This window comes from Rosa chinensis, chromosome 5 (genome assembly GCF_002994745.2).
Source record: "Rosa chinensis cultivar Old Blush chromosome 5, RchiOBHm-V2, whole genome shotgun sequence".
Classification (NCBI taxonomy): domain Eukaryota; kingdom Viridiplantae; phylum Streptophyta; class Magnoliopsida; order Rosales; family Rosaceae; genus Rosa; species Rosa chinensis.
The window spans coordinates 22075279-22087199 of NC_037092.1; the positions used below are offsets into that span (position 1 = coordinate 22075279).

At 37.5% G+C, this 11921-nt stretch overlaps 2 long non-coding RNA genes across 2 annotated transcripts; both read left to right on the forward strand.

Annotated features, from left to right (window-relative positions):
- Window positions 1-1106: 1106 nt before the first annotated feature.
- On the forward strand, window positions 1107-6828 carry LOC112165382. The gene is made up of 5 exons (XR_002922823.2): window positions 1107-1168; window positions 1362-1562; window positions 1829-1895; window positions 5701-5806; window positions 6728-6828. It is a non-coding gene; the product is annotated as an uncharacterized LOC112165382 (long non-coding RNA).
- A 72-nt stretch (window positions 6829-6900) lies between these two features.
- Window positions 6901-7866, forward strand: LOC121049407. The gene is made up of 3 exons (XR_005800043.1): window positions 6901-7066; window positions 7400-7469; window positions 7561-7866. It is a non-coding gene; the product is annotated as an uncharacterized LOC121049407 (long non-coding RNA).
- Window positions 7867-11921: the final 4055 nt, after the last annotated feature.

The following is an 11921-nucleotide window of genomic DNA, read 5'->3' on the forward strand; positions in this document are numbered from 1 at the left end:
TATTATTGACCGGTTGTTTTTGCGTTATCCTTTTTCTCTGTGATTCATGATTTACTGGGTCTGGGTAATTCAGAAACTTGGCAGTGCTTCATTATTGTGTGTTTATGAATTTTCATGTTAGATTGGATCTAATTTTTAGTTTTATTTATTTATTATTATTATTTTTTTAATTCTTTCCCTCCATATGCATGAGTGATTGGGAAGAAAAACAAACTAGAGGTGAAATCTTTAATTTGGTTTTAGTCTTTCGCATCGAATTGGTTGAAATGTTGAAAAATTTTAAGCTTGCAGTGGCTGCTCATGAAGATACTATGTGGCTGCTCTCTCTGGGTTATCTATGGTTTTGAGCCTCTTTGCTTGCATTTGATTTGGTTGGGTTAGGAAATTGGGGAGAAAAGACAGAGCTAAATTGGATGCTGTGTTGTTCTGGGTTCATATCGAATAGTCAAAACTATGAAGTGTTATTAGGTCTGTTCAATTGAACTGTTTCTGGGTTCAAAAGTGCATGCTTTTCCTCTGCCTATGTGGCTATGTTGCTCTCAGCATAGAGTTAACTTTTAGTCAAAACAAAACAAATACTTACTATATTGTTTCTATATGAAAAACATTTAGTCAAAAGATAAGTCAACCGAAAAAAAAAAAAAAACAAACCCGCATCAACGCGGTAACGTATGCTGTTTAATTTTCAGTTTGAATTCAGAACTAAATTCTGAATTCGAAGGCTATACAGTTTGAAAGAGATCTCTGTTTCTGACAGAAGTATGACTTCACCTTCTAGATCGTGTTTTCCAGATAGATCTAAAAATATCTGGTTTTGTCTTCTTTCTAAGATTCTAGATTTATCCGACTTTTCTGGCAATTTACTACGTGGTAGAAGTTTCTAATGCTATAATATCTGCAATTGACTTATTAGGTTGTTCGGGAAGTGTCTGTAAAGACCCAACACAGTTTCTCCACTGTTTTAAATATGCAATCAATATCAGTCACCACAAAAGATCGGTTAGGATCATCACTCATTATCATTCGCTTTTTCTTCTTTAACTGGTTGATTGGTTTAGTTCTGTCTGCATACATGATTGACACTTGCTTTATCACTGCAGTACTGTTCGACTAGAAGAACAAGAGGACTGATAGATTTGGGTTTGGTTTGGAGAGTAAACGATTGCAGGTTTGGAAATCCTATTTTCCTGCTGTGTTCTTCTTCTCTTAGTTTTGTTTGTGCTGAGGTTAGAGATGTAGGCATTTGATTTAGTCTCTGCTGATTGATATCCTCTTTTCAAAATTTCTACTTTGCTTTTGATTACTTTGAACAACCCTATATCTTCTATTGTGGTCATGGTTGATTATTGTTGGCATTTCAGTTTTCAATTGGGCATGCCTTCTCAGAGTTATTTTGGCCCTTTGGTTCCTTAGCATTGTGTGAGTTACCCGAACCATTGAATATATAAGAAGGATCTCCACCACTGTTTCAATTCCAGAAACCTCCAGCCTCCATCAAGGTCAACATCTGCTTTTAGCCGATAACAAGCTTAGACATGAAAGTCAACATCATGAAAGGCTTGGTGAGATTTCACTTTCATACATACTGATTTTGTTCACTTGATTATCACATCATTCAGCTTAGTAACTGCTAGATTACTTGATTTCAGTTTGAGTTAACGATCACGATTCTGTTTATTAGGCTATTGAGTTTTTATTCAATTCAATTGAATTCAAATCAGTAAACGTCTTCTTATCTTTCCATTTCTTAGTTGAAACAAATTCAATTAAATTGTTTCCTGGTTGAATTATGTACTCTATGATAACCTTTATTTTTATTTTTGAACAGCTCCGAAACTCAAGTTTTGGGAGAAATCTGAAAAAAGAAGGTTGTACTCATAGCTGAAACAGAGCAGGTTTGATCTTTAATAGAACTATCTTTTTGACTTTCCGATGCAAATGTGTTCCAGGTGAAGGGAGGGGAGCAGAAGGTTATGTCGTACATTCATCTTCAATGAAATTTCCTTGCGCATGATCCAAATGCACGTCACTGCCGTATCGTTTGATATCTATCTTTCCTTCAAACCACCCTTACCAATAAACAATTTGTCTTAAGTCTTAACTGTATAATATTAAGGGTCCTTCACCCATAGCCCCAAAATAGACTAAAATTAGCCCACTTACACCACCAACAAAATTTTGTTCCCACTAACCCCACTTGATAGCTAAATGACGATTTTGGGCTCCAAAAAATTAAAAATCACAGGTTGCGACCCTTATCTCTCTCGCCGACTCTCTCTCATCATCGATCTCTCTCTGCGAGGACGCCGTTGATGATCGATCTCTCTCTCTCTGCAAGGAAGAGGTCGACGACCCTCTCTCTCACTTTCTCTCTCATCACTGATCTCTTTCTCTGCAAGGACGTTGACGACGACCCAAGGATCCATCTCTCTCTCTCTGTCTCTCTCTCTCTCTCTCTCTCTCTATGCAAGGACGTCGTCGACGAGGAGGAGGAGGATTTTAATTACAAAAGCTCCGAGTCCGATCTGAACCTTCTTCCCCCACTAATCCCTCCGTCGGCCTTCTTCCCCGTTGTTTTCCAGCACCTACTTCATCTTCGGCATCACCGGCGTCGTCATCTCTAAGGCTATGATTGATTGAATGATCTACTTTGGACCAGCTCGACCAGATGCAACTACTTTGGAGTCGGAGCTCCGAACACCGACGAGAAACGTAACGAGGTCTCTTCTGGGCTCACCCAAAACCCATTTCAAGGTACTCTCTCTAGTAGTTCTTCATTTGATTTTCTTATTTGGCTAAATATTATTCCTTGTCTGGGAAATGGGTTAAGATTTAGGAGATGTAATGGGGAATAATGTTGTAAAGTCTTGATTTTTTTTTTTTCAGCTGTTTGAATTGTACATACAAAAATGGGTGTTGCTGCTCTAACCCAGAGACTATGCAACTTTGAAATCCGGAGACTGGTGTTGATAATCGGTGTGGCGGTTGTTATTGTAGTTGTGAATCAGTGTTTTGAGCTTCCCTTTGGTAAAAATGTTTACTTTTCACCTGCGGATACTGGTTCAGCTTCAGTGGTCACATTGTTGGGTAATGTTACTAGTTCAAATGATTCGGAGTCTGGGAAGTTTGATGTTGTTGGTGTAGTGGGGATAGTGGTTAATGATACTGGTGGTTTAGAGTTAGAGGAGTTTGAGTTGGAGAAAGATACAAGTAATGTAACTGTTGAGAAGAGTTTTTCAGCTTTTGACTTAGGTGCCTAAATCGTTTTTTTTTTTTTTGTAAAATGAGTGCAGAATTTAATTAATTAATTAATTTTGGTAAAGTGGGGCAGAAGGAAGGAAAGAACAAAGAAAAAAAAATTATCATGGGGCAATAGACGTCTATTGGGGGCAATAGACGTTTTGAATTGATGTAATCTCCTAGTTTTTTTTCTTTAATCAAAGTTTTATTTGTCTAATTTTAAAAAATAAATGGGTATTAGGGGGCAATAGACATCTATTGGGGGCAATAGGCGTCTATTGGGGGGCAATATAGGTTATTCAGGGGGCAATAAACCTCTCCGACCTCATATGAGATCTACAACAACCTCTTTGGAGATTTCCGGCGAGGTTTCATAAACCTCTATTGCCTCTCAATAGACGTCTATTGGGAGGCAATACATGGCTGATAGTCGTCTATTGGGGGGCAATACATGGCTGATAGTCATCTATTGGGGGTCAATAGACGTCTATTAGGGGGCAATAGATGTCTATTGGGGGCAAAAAAACTTTCCGGTGAGATATTCAACAAATTCCGGTGGGCGGCAGCCGGTGAAGGGATTTCGGCGGCCGGTGACCGGATTCCGGCGAAAGTTGGCCGGAATCCGGAGACCGGTGACAGGAATCCGGCGACCGGTGACAGGATTCCGGCGGTCGGTGACGGGCTCCGGCGAAGTCTCCTATAGTTTCTCTCTCTTCCATTTTTTTTCTCTCTCTCTCTCTCTAAGTAACAAAAGGGTGAGGGGTAAAATGGTATTAAAAAAAAGGATCTTAACCCATAGCACCAAAATGGGCTAAAATTAGCCCACTTACACCACCAAGAGAATTTTGTTCCCACTAACCCAATTTAACAGTTAAATGACGATTTTGGGCTCCAGAAATTTAAAAATTACATACTGCCATCTCTCTCTCCTCTCACACTCTCTATGCCGGCTATCTCTTCTCTCTCTCTCTCTCTCTCTCTCTCTCTCTCTCTCTCTCTCTCTCTCTCTCTCTCTCTCTCCTCCCTCACTCTCTGCCGGTGACTTGCTCTCTCTCTCTCTCTCTTCTCTCCCCTCTTTCTCTCTCTACCTGGTATGACGCCGGTATTCACCAACCACATCGCCACGGTCTCCGACGCCGTCACTCCCTCGCCGGGAAGAATCGACTCGAACCGCGAAGCAGCAAGATGACTCTGATTCGTCCAATTTCGCAGGAATGGACGCCCCGTTCAACTCAATCAACTCCGAGCCCTGTTCGATTCAATCAACTCAGAGCCTCTTCGATTCAATCAACTTCGAGGCTCGAGAACGTGAATTGCTGGCGGTGCTACTCCGAGCCCAATTCGATTCTGACGAGGCTCGAAAACTTGAACTGCTGGCTGTGCTCGGCGCTACGGGTTCTGGCAATCCGATGCAAAGCCTCGCCTGAAGACGGCGAAGCACTTAGGGTTCCGGTCCCAGGTCTGCAACGGGCGAAGGGGGGGGGAGAAGAAGATGTGTGGGGGTGCCCATATCAGTTTTTTTTTTTTTTTTTTTTTTTTTTTTTTTTTTTTTAAGTAACGGAACAGGAGGAAAGAAAATAAAGTTTTAAACGTCTATTGGAGGGCAATACGCGTCTATTGGAGTGCAATAGACGTTTTTACATTTATATAATCTCTTCGTTTTTTTCTTGAATCAAAGTTTTATTTGTGTAATTTTAGGAAGATTAGTTCACATTCCGGCAACTGAAAGTCCTATTGGGGGGCAATAAGCTTCTATTGGGGGGCAATACATGGCTGATAGTCGTCTATTGGGGGCAATACATGGCTGATAGTTGTCTATTGGGGGGCAATAGACGCCTATTAGGGTGCAATAGACCTCTATTGCCCATCTATTAGGGGGCAATAGATGTCTATTGGGGGTAAAACACTTTCCGGTGAGATTTTCAGCAAATTCCAGTGGGCGGCTACCAGTGACTGGAATCCGGGGAAAGTTGACCGGATTCCGGCGAAAGTTGACCGGATTCCGGCGCCGGTGACCGGATTCCGACAGCATGTGACGGGACTCCGGCGAAGTCTCCCATGGTTTCTCTCTCTTTCATTCTCTCTCTCTCTCTAAATAACAAAGGGGTGAGGGTAAAATAGTATTAAAAAAAATTAAAAAACAAAAAAAAAATCTTAATGGGGTATTAGGGAAGACCTCCTTAGAGTGTTTTAGGTAAGAGGGAATTAAAAAAACTTAATGGGGTTAGTGGGAAAAAAATCTCTAAAAATGGTGTAAATGGACAAAAACCCTTAAAAATTAAAAACAAAAAAAAAATCTTAATGGGGTATTAGGGAAGACTCCCTTAGAGTGTATTGGGTAAAAGGGAATTAAAAAAACTTAATGGGGTAAGTGGGAAAAAAATCCCTAGAAATGAGGTAAATGGACAAAACCCCTAATATTAATAGTCTATTTACAATGCATATTTTGCACATTTGCAGACCCCGTATCATGAAGTATGTGAAAGACCCTTAATAGTATGCTTATATAATTTCACGTTGCCCTGCATTACATAAAGAGGGGCAAAACTCCGAGGCTCTTATTCGGGTAAGCTTTAGTTGTCTGTGTGTACAAAATTGTTGACAAATGCAGTTCATTGATACATTGAATATCATGTGGTTTCTTTTTGTTGTAATGCATTGCTTAAATGACCACCCACAATATCTCAAGCTTCAAATTATTTGTTCGGGCTGATTCCAGAATTTTGGATACATTGCCTTTGGCCATTCCTCTACAAAAGTATCCAATACCTAGGAATATGTCCCGTGATCGACATACAATAACAGTTTTAAATCAATGACTACATCACATGATCGTGATTCATGAGGATATATGTCGATATATATTGGCCTGTATCTTCTTTCGAACAGTTTGCATATGCATGTTTTTAAATTTTAACACTAGCACGTAACTACAAAACATATTATAGTTGGTGCCAACTTATTAAAATGGTACCAACTTACTAAACAGAATCTTGGATTTCTGATAGTATTTTCATACAAATTGATGTATTTTCGTCTTTCCTCTACGGATACAAGTGCAAGTTTTAGATGCTTGATCTTTAGAATGCTTTTATTTTTTAATCTTTGACATAACTACTCATTTTTTAGAAATTTTTATTTAGATTTTTGGGATGTCAATAGCTATAGCTACTCACTATGAATATAATTGCTACTGTAAGCATCCACGTTAACGTTAGCGGCAAAAACTTTCTGTTCTATGTTGCATCAGCATCTCACAGAAGCATTCAGAATTTTGTACCACTTATATTAGGTTTGCATTAGTAATTACTATATTGATTCAAGGGGATTTTAATTTTGTAGTGATTCACTGAAGTTGCGTATATGTGTTTAAACTACCCATAAATCTTTATCTGGTGATACCTGTAAATTACTCTAACATGGTGGTTATGTTTTGATAAACTATCTCATTTTTTATCTTTTAATGATAATTATTGTATGTTTCCAGATTAAAAGCGTAGCTCAGTACCTTTATTTGAGAAGGAACCCATCCATGTTCAGAGATGAGAGTTCTCCGCCAGTCTACTAGTGATAACCATTTGGTATGCCTTACTTTCTCCAGTGTGTTGGCCAGTTGTTTTCATGTGCTCTTTGTGCTTGCAGTGTTAAAAGTTAGAACTGCGCCAAGCTTAAGTATTACAGTCTACTGAATGCAGATTCTGCACTTGGGAATAAATTTTCTGATAGCTGATGATATGCTTGGAATACTTGCTGTCAAGCTAAAGAAAGGATCGGCTTTGGAATTTGGGCGAAGTTGCATATTACCGGCATGCATGTTGAAGGGAAGGTATGAATTTGACTAACGTGAAATTGATAATATGATCTTTAGTCATTGGTTGGACAAAAGCTTATAGGAGTAAATTTGTATATAGAACAAACAGAACCATAACTAAAATTTTGCTTGATCAGGAGCGTATTGAAAGACGTTTGAGATATCTCAAAAGCCAAAAAGAGAATCTCGAATCCTCCATTATACATATCATCTTTTGATTTTCTATTGTTATACTTTTATTCTGATTTGCTTCCTGATCTGGACACCCTTTCTTCTTATAATTACTATACCTGTAATTCTGTCTTCCTCTTCATATTTGATATGAGTAACTTATATGTTTGTTTTTAGGCCATTAACTATAGTGCACAAAAGAAGGCTGTTTCAGAATTTAAAAGCACATTACTAATACAGCTCAAAGGTAATTATTATTAAATTTAGTTACTACCTTTGTTTACCCTACCAAGACTGCGATAAATCCTTTTTCTAACAATAATCTCTTTATCAAGCAGGTCAATCTCCACTTCACATTGATTGACAACTTCCACATTGCAAAGTATTGGTTGTGTTAGCTACAAAACTACATCCTTTGCTTCAGCAATTCAGTAAGTTGCATACATGCAGTTGCTTATCTTTCGTTAATAGAATATACTGAATTCTTTCTTGAGGTATCTACATAGTGATCTGAGGTTTGGTGCGTACTTTGACGTAAAATAGTTTATTCTAAGCCTAACTATTTTGTTTCAATATGTATGTCTTCAAATCTGTAACTGTAAGAAATACTTTGGTTACTTATAGCATGTTTCAAATTTTCATGTTTACTGTAGTTAAACATTGAACACCCCGCAGCAACGCTCGGGCGTCATTTCTAGTTTAAGCTATTTTAGTAGGTCAATCCTAAACCTTAAATACCACATAAAACTAATATGCTCATAACCGCTCACTCGTAACTTATTTTTTCGATCTGTCAGCTCTCACACTCTGGTGGGTAGGAGCTGTATCAACTAATGTAAAAAATTTGGGAATTTTATCTCCTCAAGGGTCTGCTCCCCTTAGGGACGTAGAAGCTTTTAAAAGGTTGACTAGTTTATTTCACGTCGAAATGACGGCGGATCGGGTTAATTTTTGTATACAATACCTATTAATATGCTATAAATAGATGGGTAATGTCAAATTTATTGATTCCCAATTTTGATTTTTTAGATCGCACAAAATTCTTTTATGTCTACTAATGTGGGATAACTAGTTCATTAGTTATAATGAGAAGTATATCTTCCATGAGCAACAATATGTAGGAAATAGACTTTATCAAAATCGACCGTAGGATGTTATCATGATAAGAAGAAATAGTTATGATCAAAATTTAAGCTATTTTCATCATCGTTTAGGTCTAGATCTAGTAGGTCAACCCTAAACCTTAAATACCACATAAAATTAATATGCTCATAACCGCTTACTCGTAACTTATTTTTTCGATCAGTCAGCTCTCATGTTCTTGTGGATAGGAGCTGTATCAATTAATGTAAAAATTTTGGGAATTTCATCTCCTCAAAGGTCGGCTCCTCTTAGGGACGTAGAAGCTTTTAAAGGGTTGACCGGTTTATTTCATGTCGAAATGACTACGGTTCAGGTTAATTTTTTCACACATTACCTATTAATATTCTATAAATAAATGGGTGATATCTAATTTCGATTATTTGGAATGCACAAAATTCTTATATGTCTACTAATGTAGTCTAACTTGTTTATTAGTTGTATAAAAAAGTATACATTCCATAAGCAACAATGTGAAGGAAATAGATTTTATCAAAATTGACCGTTGGATGTTGTCATGATTAGAAGAAATAGTTATGCCAAAATTTCAGCTATTTTCATCGTCGTTTGGTTCTCAATCCACTAGGTCAACTCTAAACCCTAAATACCACTTAAAACTAATATGCTCATAACCGCTCATTCGCAACTTAGTTTTTTAATCTGTCAACTCTCACACTCTCATGGGTATGAGCTATATCAACTAATGTAAAAATTAAAAAAAAATTATCTCATCCTGGTTCAGCTCCCCTTAGGGAGTATATGTGTATAAAGGGTTGATTGCATTATTTAATGTTGAAACGACGGTGGATCGGGTTAATTTTTTTTACACATTACCTATTAATTCGCTATAAATAGATGGGTACGTAATGTCAAATTTATTGATTTCCAATTTCGATTATTTGAACTCCACAAAATCCTTATATGTCTACTAATGTAGTCCAACTTTATTAATTGTATCAAAAGTATACCTTCCATGAGCAACAATGTGGAGGAAATAGAGTTTATCAAAATCAACCGTTAGATGTTGTCATGATTAGAAGAAATGGTTATGGTCAAAATTTCAGCTATTTTCGTCGTCGTTTAGGTCTCGATTTACTAGGTCAACTCTAAACCTTAAATACCACATAAAACTAATATGCTCATAACCGCTCATTCACAACTTATTTTTTTTATCTGTCAGCTCTCACACTCTCATGGGTATGAGCTATATCAACTAATATAAAAATTTCAGAAAGTTTATCTCCTCGTGATTTAGCTTTCCTTAGGGAAGTTTAGGTGTATAAAAGATTGACCGCTTCATTTGATGTTGAAACGAATGTGGATCAGATTAATTTTTTTACACAATACCTACTAATACGCTATAAATAACTGGATAATGTCAAATTTATTGATTTCTAATTTCGATTATTTGGATTGCATAAAATCTTTATATGTCTATTAATGTGGTCTAACTTATTTATTAGTTGTCTCAAAAAGTATAACTTCCATGAGCAACGATGTGGAGGAAATAGACTTTATCAAAATCGATCATTAGATGTTGTTTTGATAAGAAGAAATTATTATGGTCAAAATTTTAGTTTTTTTCGTCATCGTTTGGGTCTCGACTACTAGGTGAGATGTAAAATATATATGCCAAATTTATTAGCCGCTTTTCAAATTCAACTTTGTCTAAGTAATGCAGTTGTTTTTTTAATTTGAAAGATAAAATAGTTTGTTAAAGAAAAAAACAATTATAAGAAAATATAAATTAAAAACACTGAAAATGAGGAAATCGTGCTTTCTGTAAGGAATGCAAATTTTTTTTAATAATCCATTTTTAAAAAATTTATTTTAGTGCTGTAGTGGAAAGGAAAAAAAAAGAGTTTAGAAAGAAATAAGAAAAACAAAAAAGAGGTTGAGCTAGATATTCATTTTTTTAATTTTATTTTAGTAATGTAGTGGAAAGGGTAAAAAAAAAGACTATAAAAAGAAATAATTAAAATAAGAAAAACAAAAAAAACGAGGTTGAGCCAGATCGTACCCACACAGCCAAATAGCCTAATCTAGGGCTGGGCGTCCGGACCCGAAAGACCGAGGACCCGACCCGAACCGAGGAAAAAAGCTCGATTTGGTTCGGTTTTAGAATAGAAATTTCGGTTCGGTTCGGTCTCGGGTTCCATATTTTCAGGGCCCGAAAGCCCGAACCGACCCGAAAGTTTTCCTTACATAAGTTTTCCTTTCTTTTTTCTTTGCAGGATGACTTGTAAAACGTTCCAATGTACAACCTAGAAAGGTTCCCTTGTAGTTTTCATTAGGATAGTTATATTCTTGTGATACTTTACAATTTATATATTACAACACAGTGACACACCTTATATTAGGTTGCCAGAAAGAGACCCATCTAGGGGCCCCGTGGCTGCTGGTGGCCTTTAATTTTGTAGCTAAATGAAATCTTTATCTTGATCACATGTAACATATACAATGATGTGGTGTTGGGCATTAGAAAAGGAAAAAAAAATGTTTCGTTTTTGTTTTTCGGTGGAAAACTGAAAATAAATGTTTGGGCCCAAAAAAGCCCGAAAACCGAACCAGCCCGAATGGGTTCGGTTTCTGTCGGTTTTCAGTTTACAAAAAGACCGAACCGGCCCGAACCGACATTTTCGGGTTCGGTCTCGGTCTCACTAATTTTCGGGCCCGGCCCGACCCGAGCCCAGCCCTAGCCTAATCCACTGAGCTGAGCATTGTTCATGTTGGACTGTCCTTCGACCTTGTATAAGAACAGTAAGGAAAAAAAAAAAAAAAAAACTGTTTGTATAAATTTTTACGCACTGTTATTCTTTTCACCATTGCCTTTTATATAGTGGGACCCTGCATTTTTATTCAAATTAGAAAAGCTATGCAAGTCAGCCGGTTTTCCAAAGGAATGGCCATGATTGTCCAAATGAAATCAATGGACCAAAAATATGGTGACGTGCCCGAGCATGCCATGTTTGGAATTTTCGCTGGTTCTCCATTCTTTACTCATTTTTCCCTACTCTGTTCTCAGAGCCGCCAAAGATTGCTTCACCAATTCACCTTCCACTCCTCCGATTCATCGCCGATCTTCGATAGTTTAGCCTGATAGTCAAATGGTACGATGACTCCGTTTGGCTCCTCGAGTTCGATAAGCACTGCCACTTGAAAATTGAGTTGCCAGGCACGGGGTGGCGCGTGAAGAATTGCAAAGAAGTGGCAGAGAAACTAGATGAGGTCCACAACGCGAAACCATAAACCGATAAGGGTAGGAGAGGCCGAGATCTGTAACAGAGCTCCAAGACCCTTTTTTTTCTTTCGACGACGTTGAAGAAACGGGGTTGTGATCGATCAATTTGTGAAAGGAGATGAGCAATTGTTATCGAGCAACTCTTATGTCTATTGATAACTTGATCCGTTTCTGATAGACGGGTCTTAATCGGGTCAGGACAAGGCATCCTTGAATTCGAAAACCTTTCATCAAAATAGCAAATAATCTCTCGTCTATAAAGGCAAATGTGAAGCTCACTAAACCACTATGCTTATCATCAAGTTGTCGTATTAAATC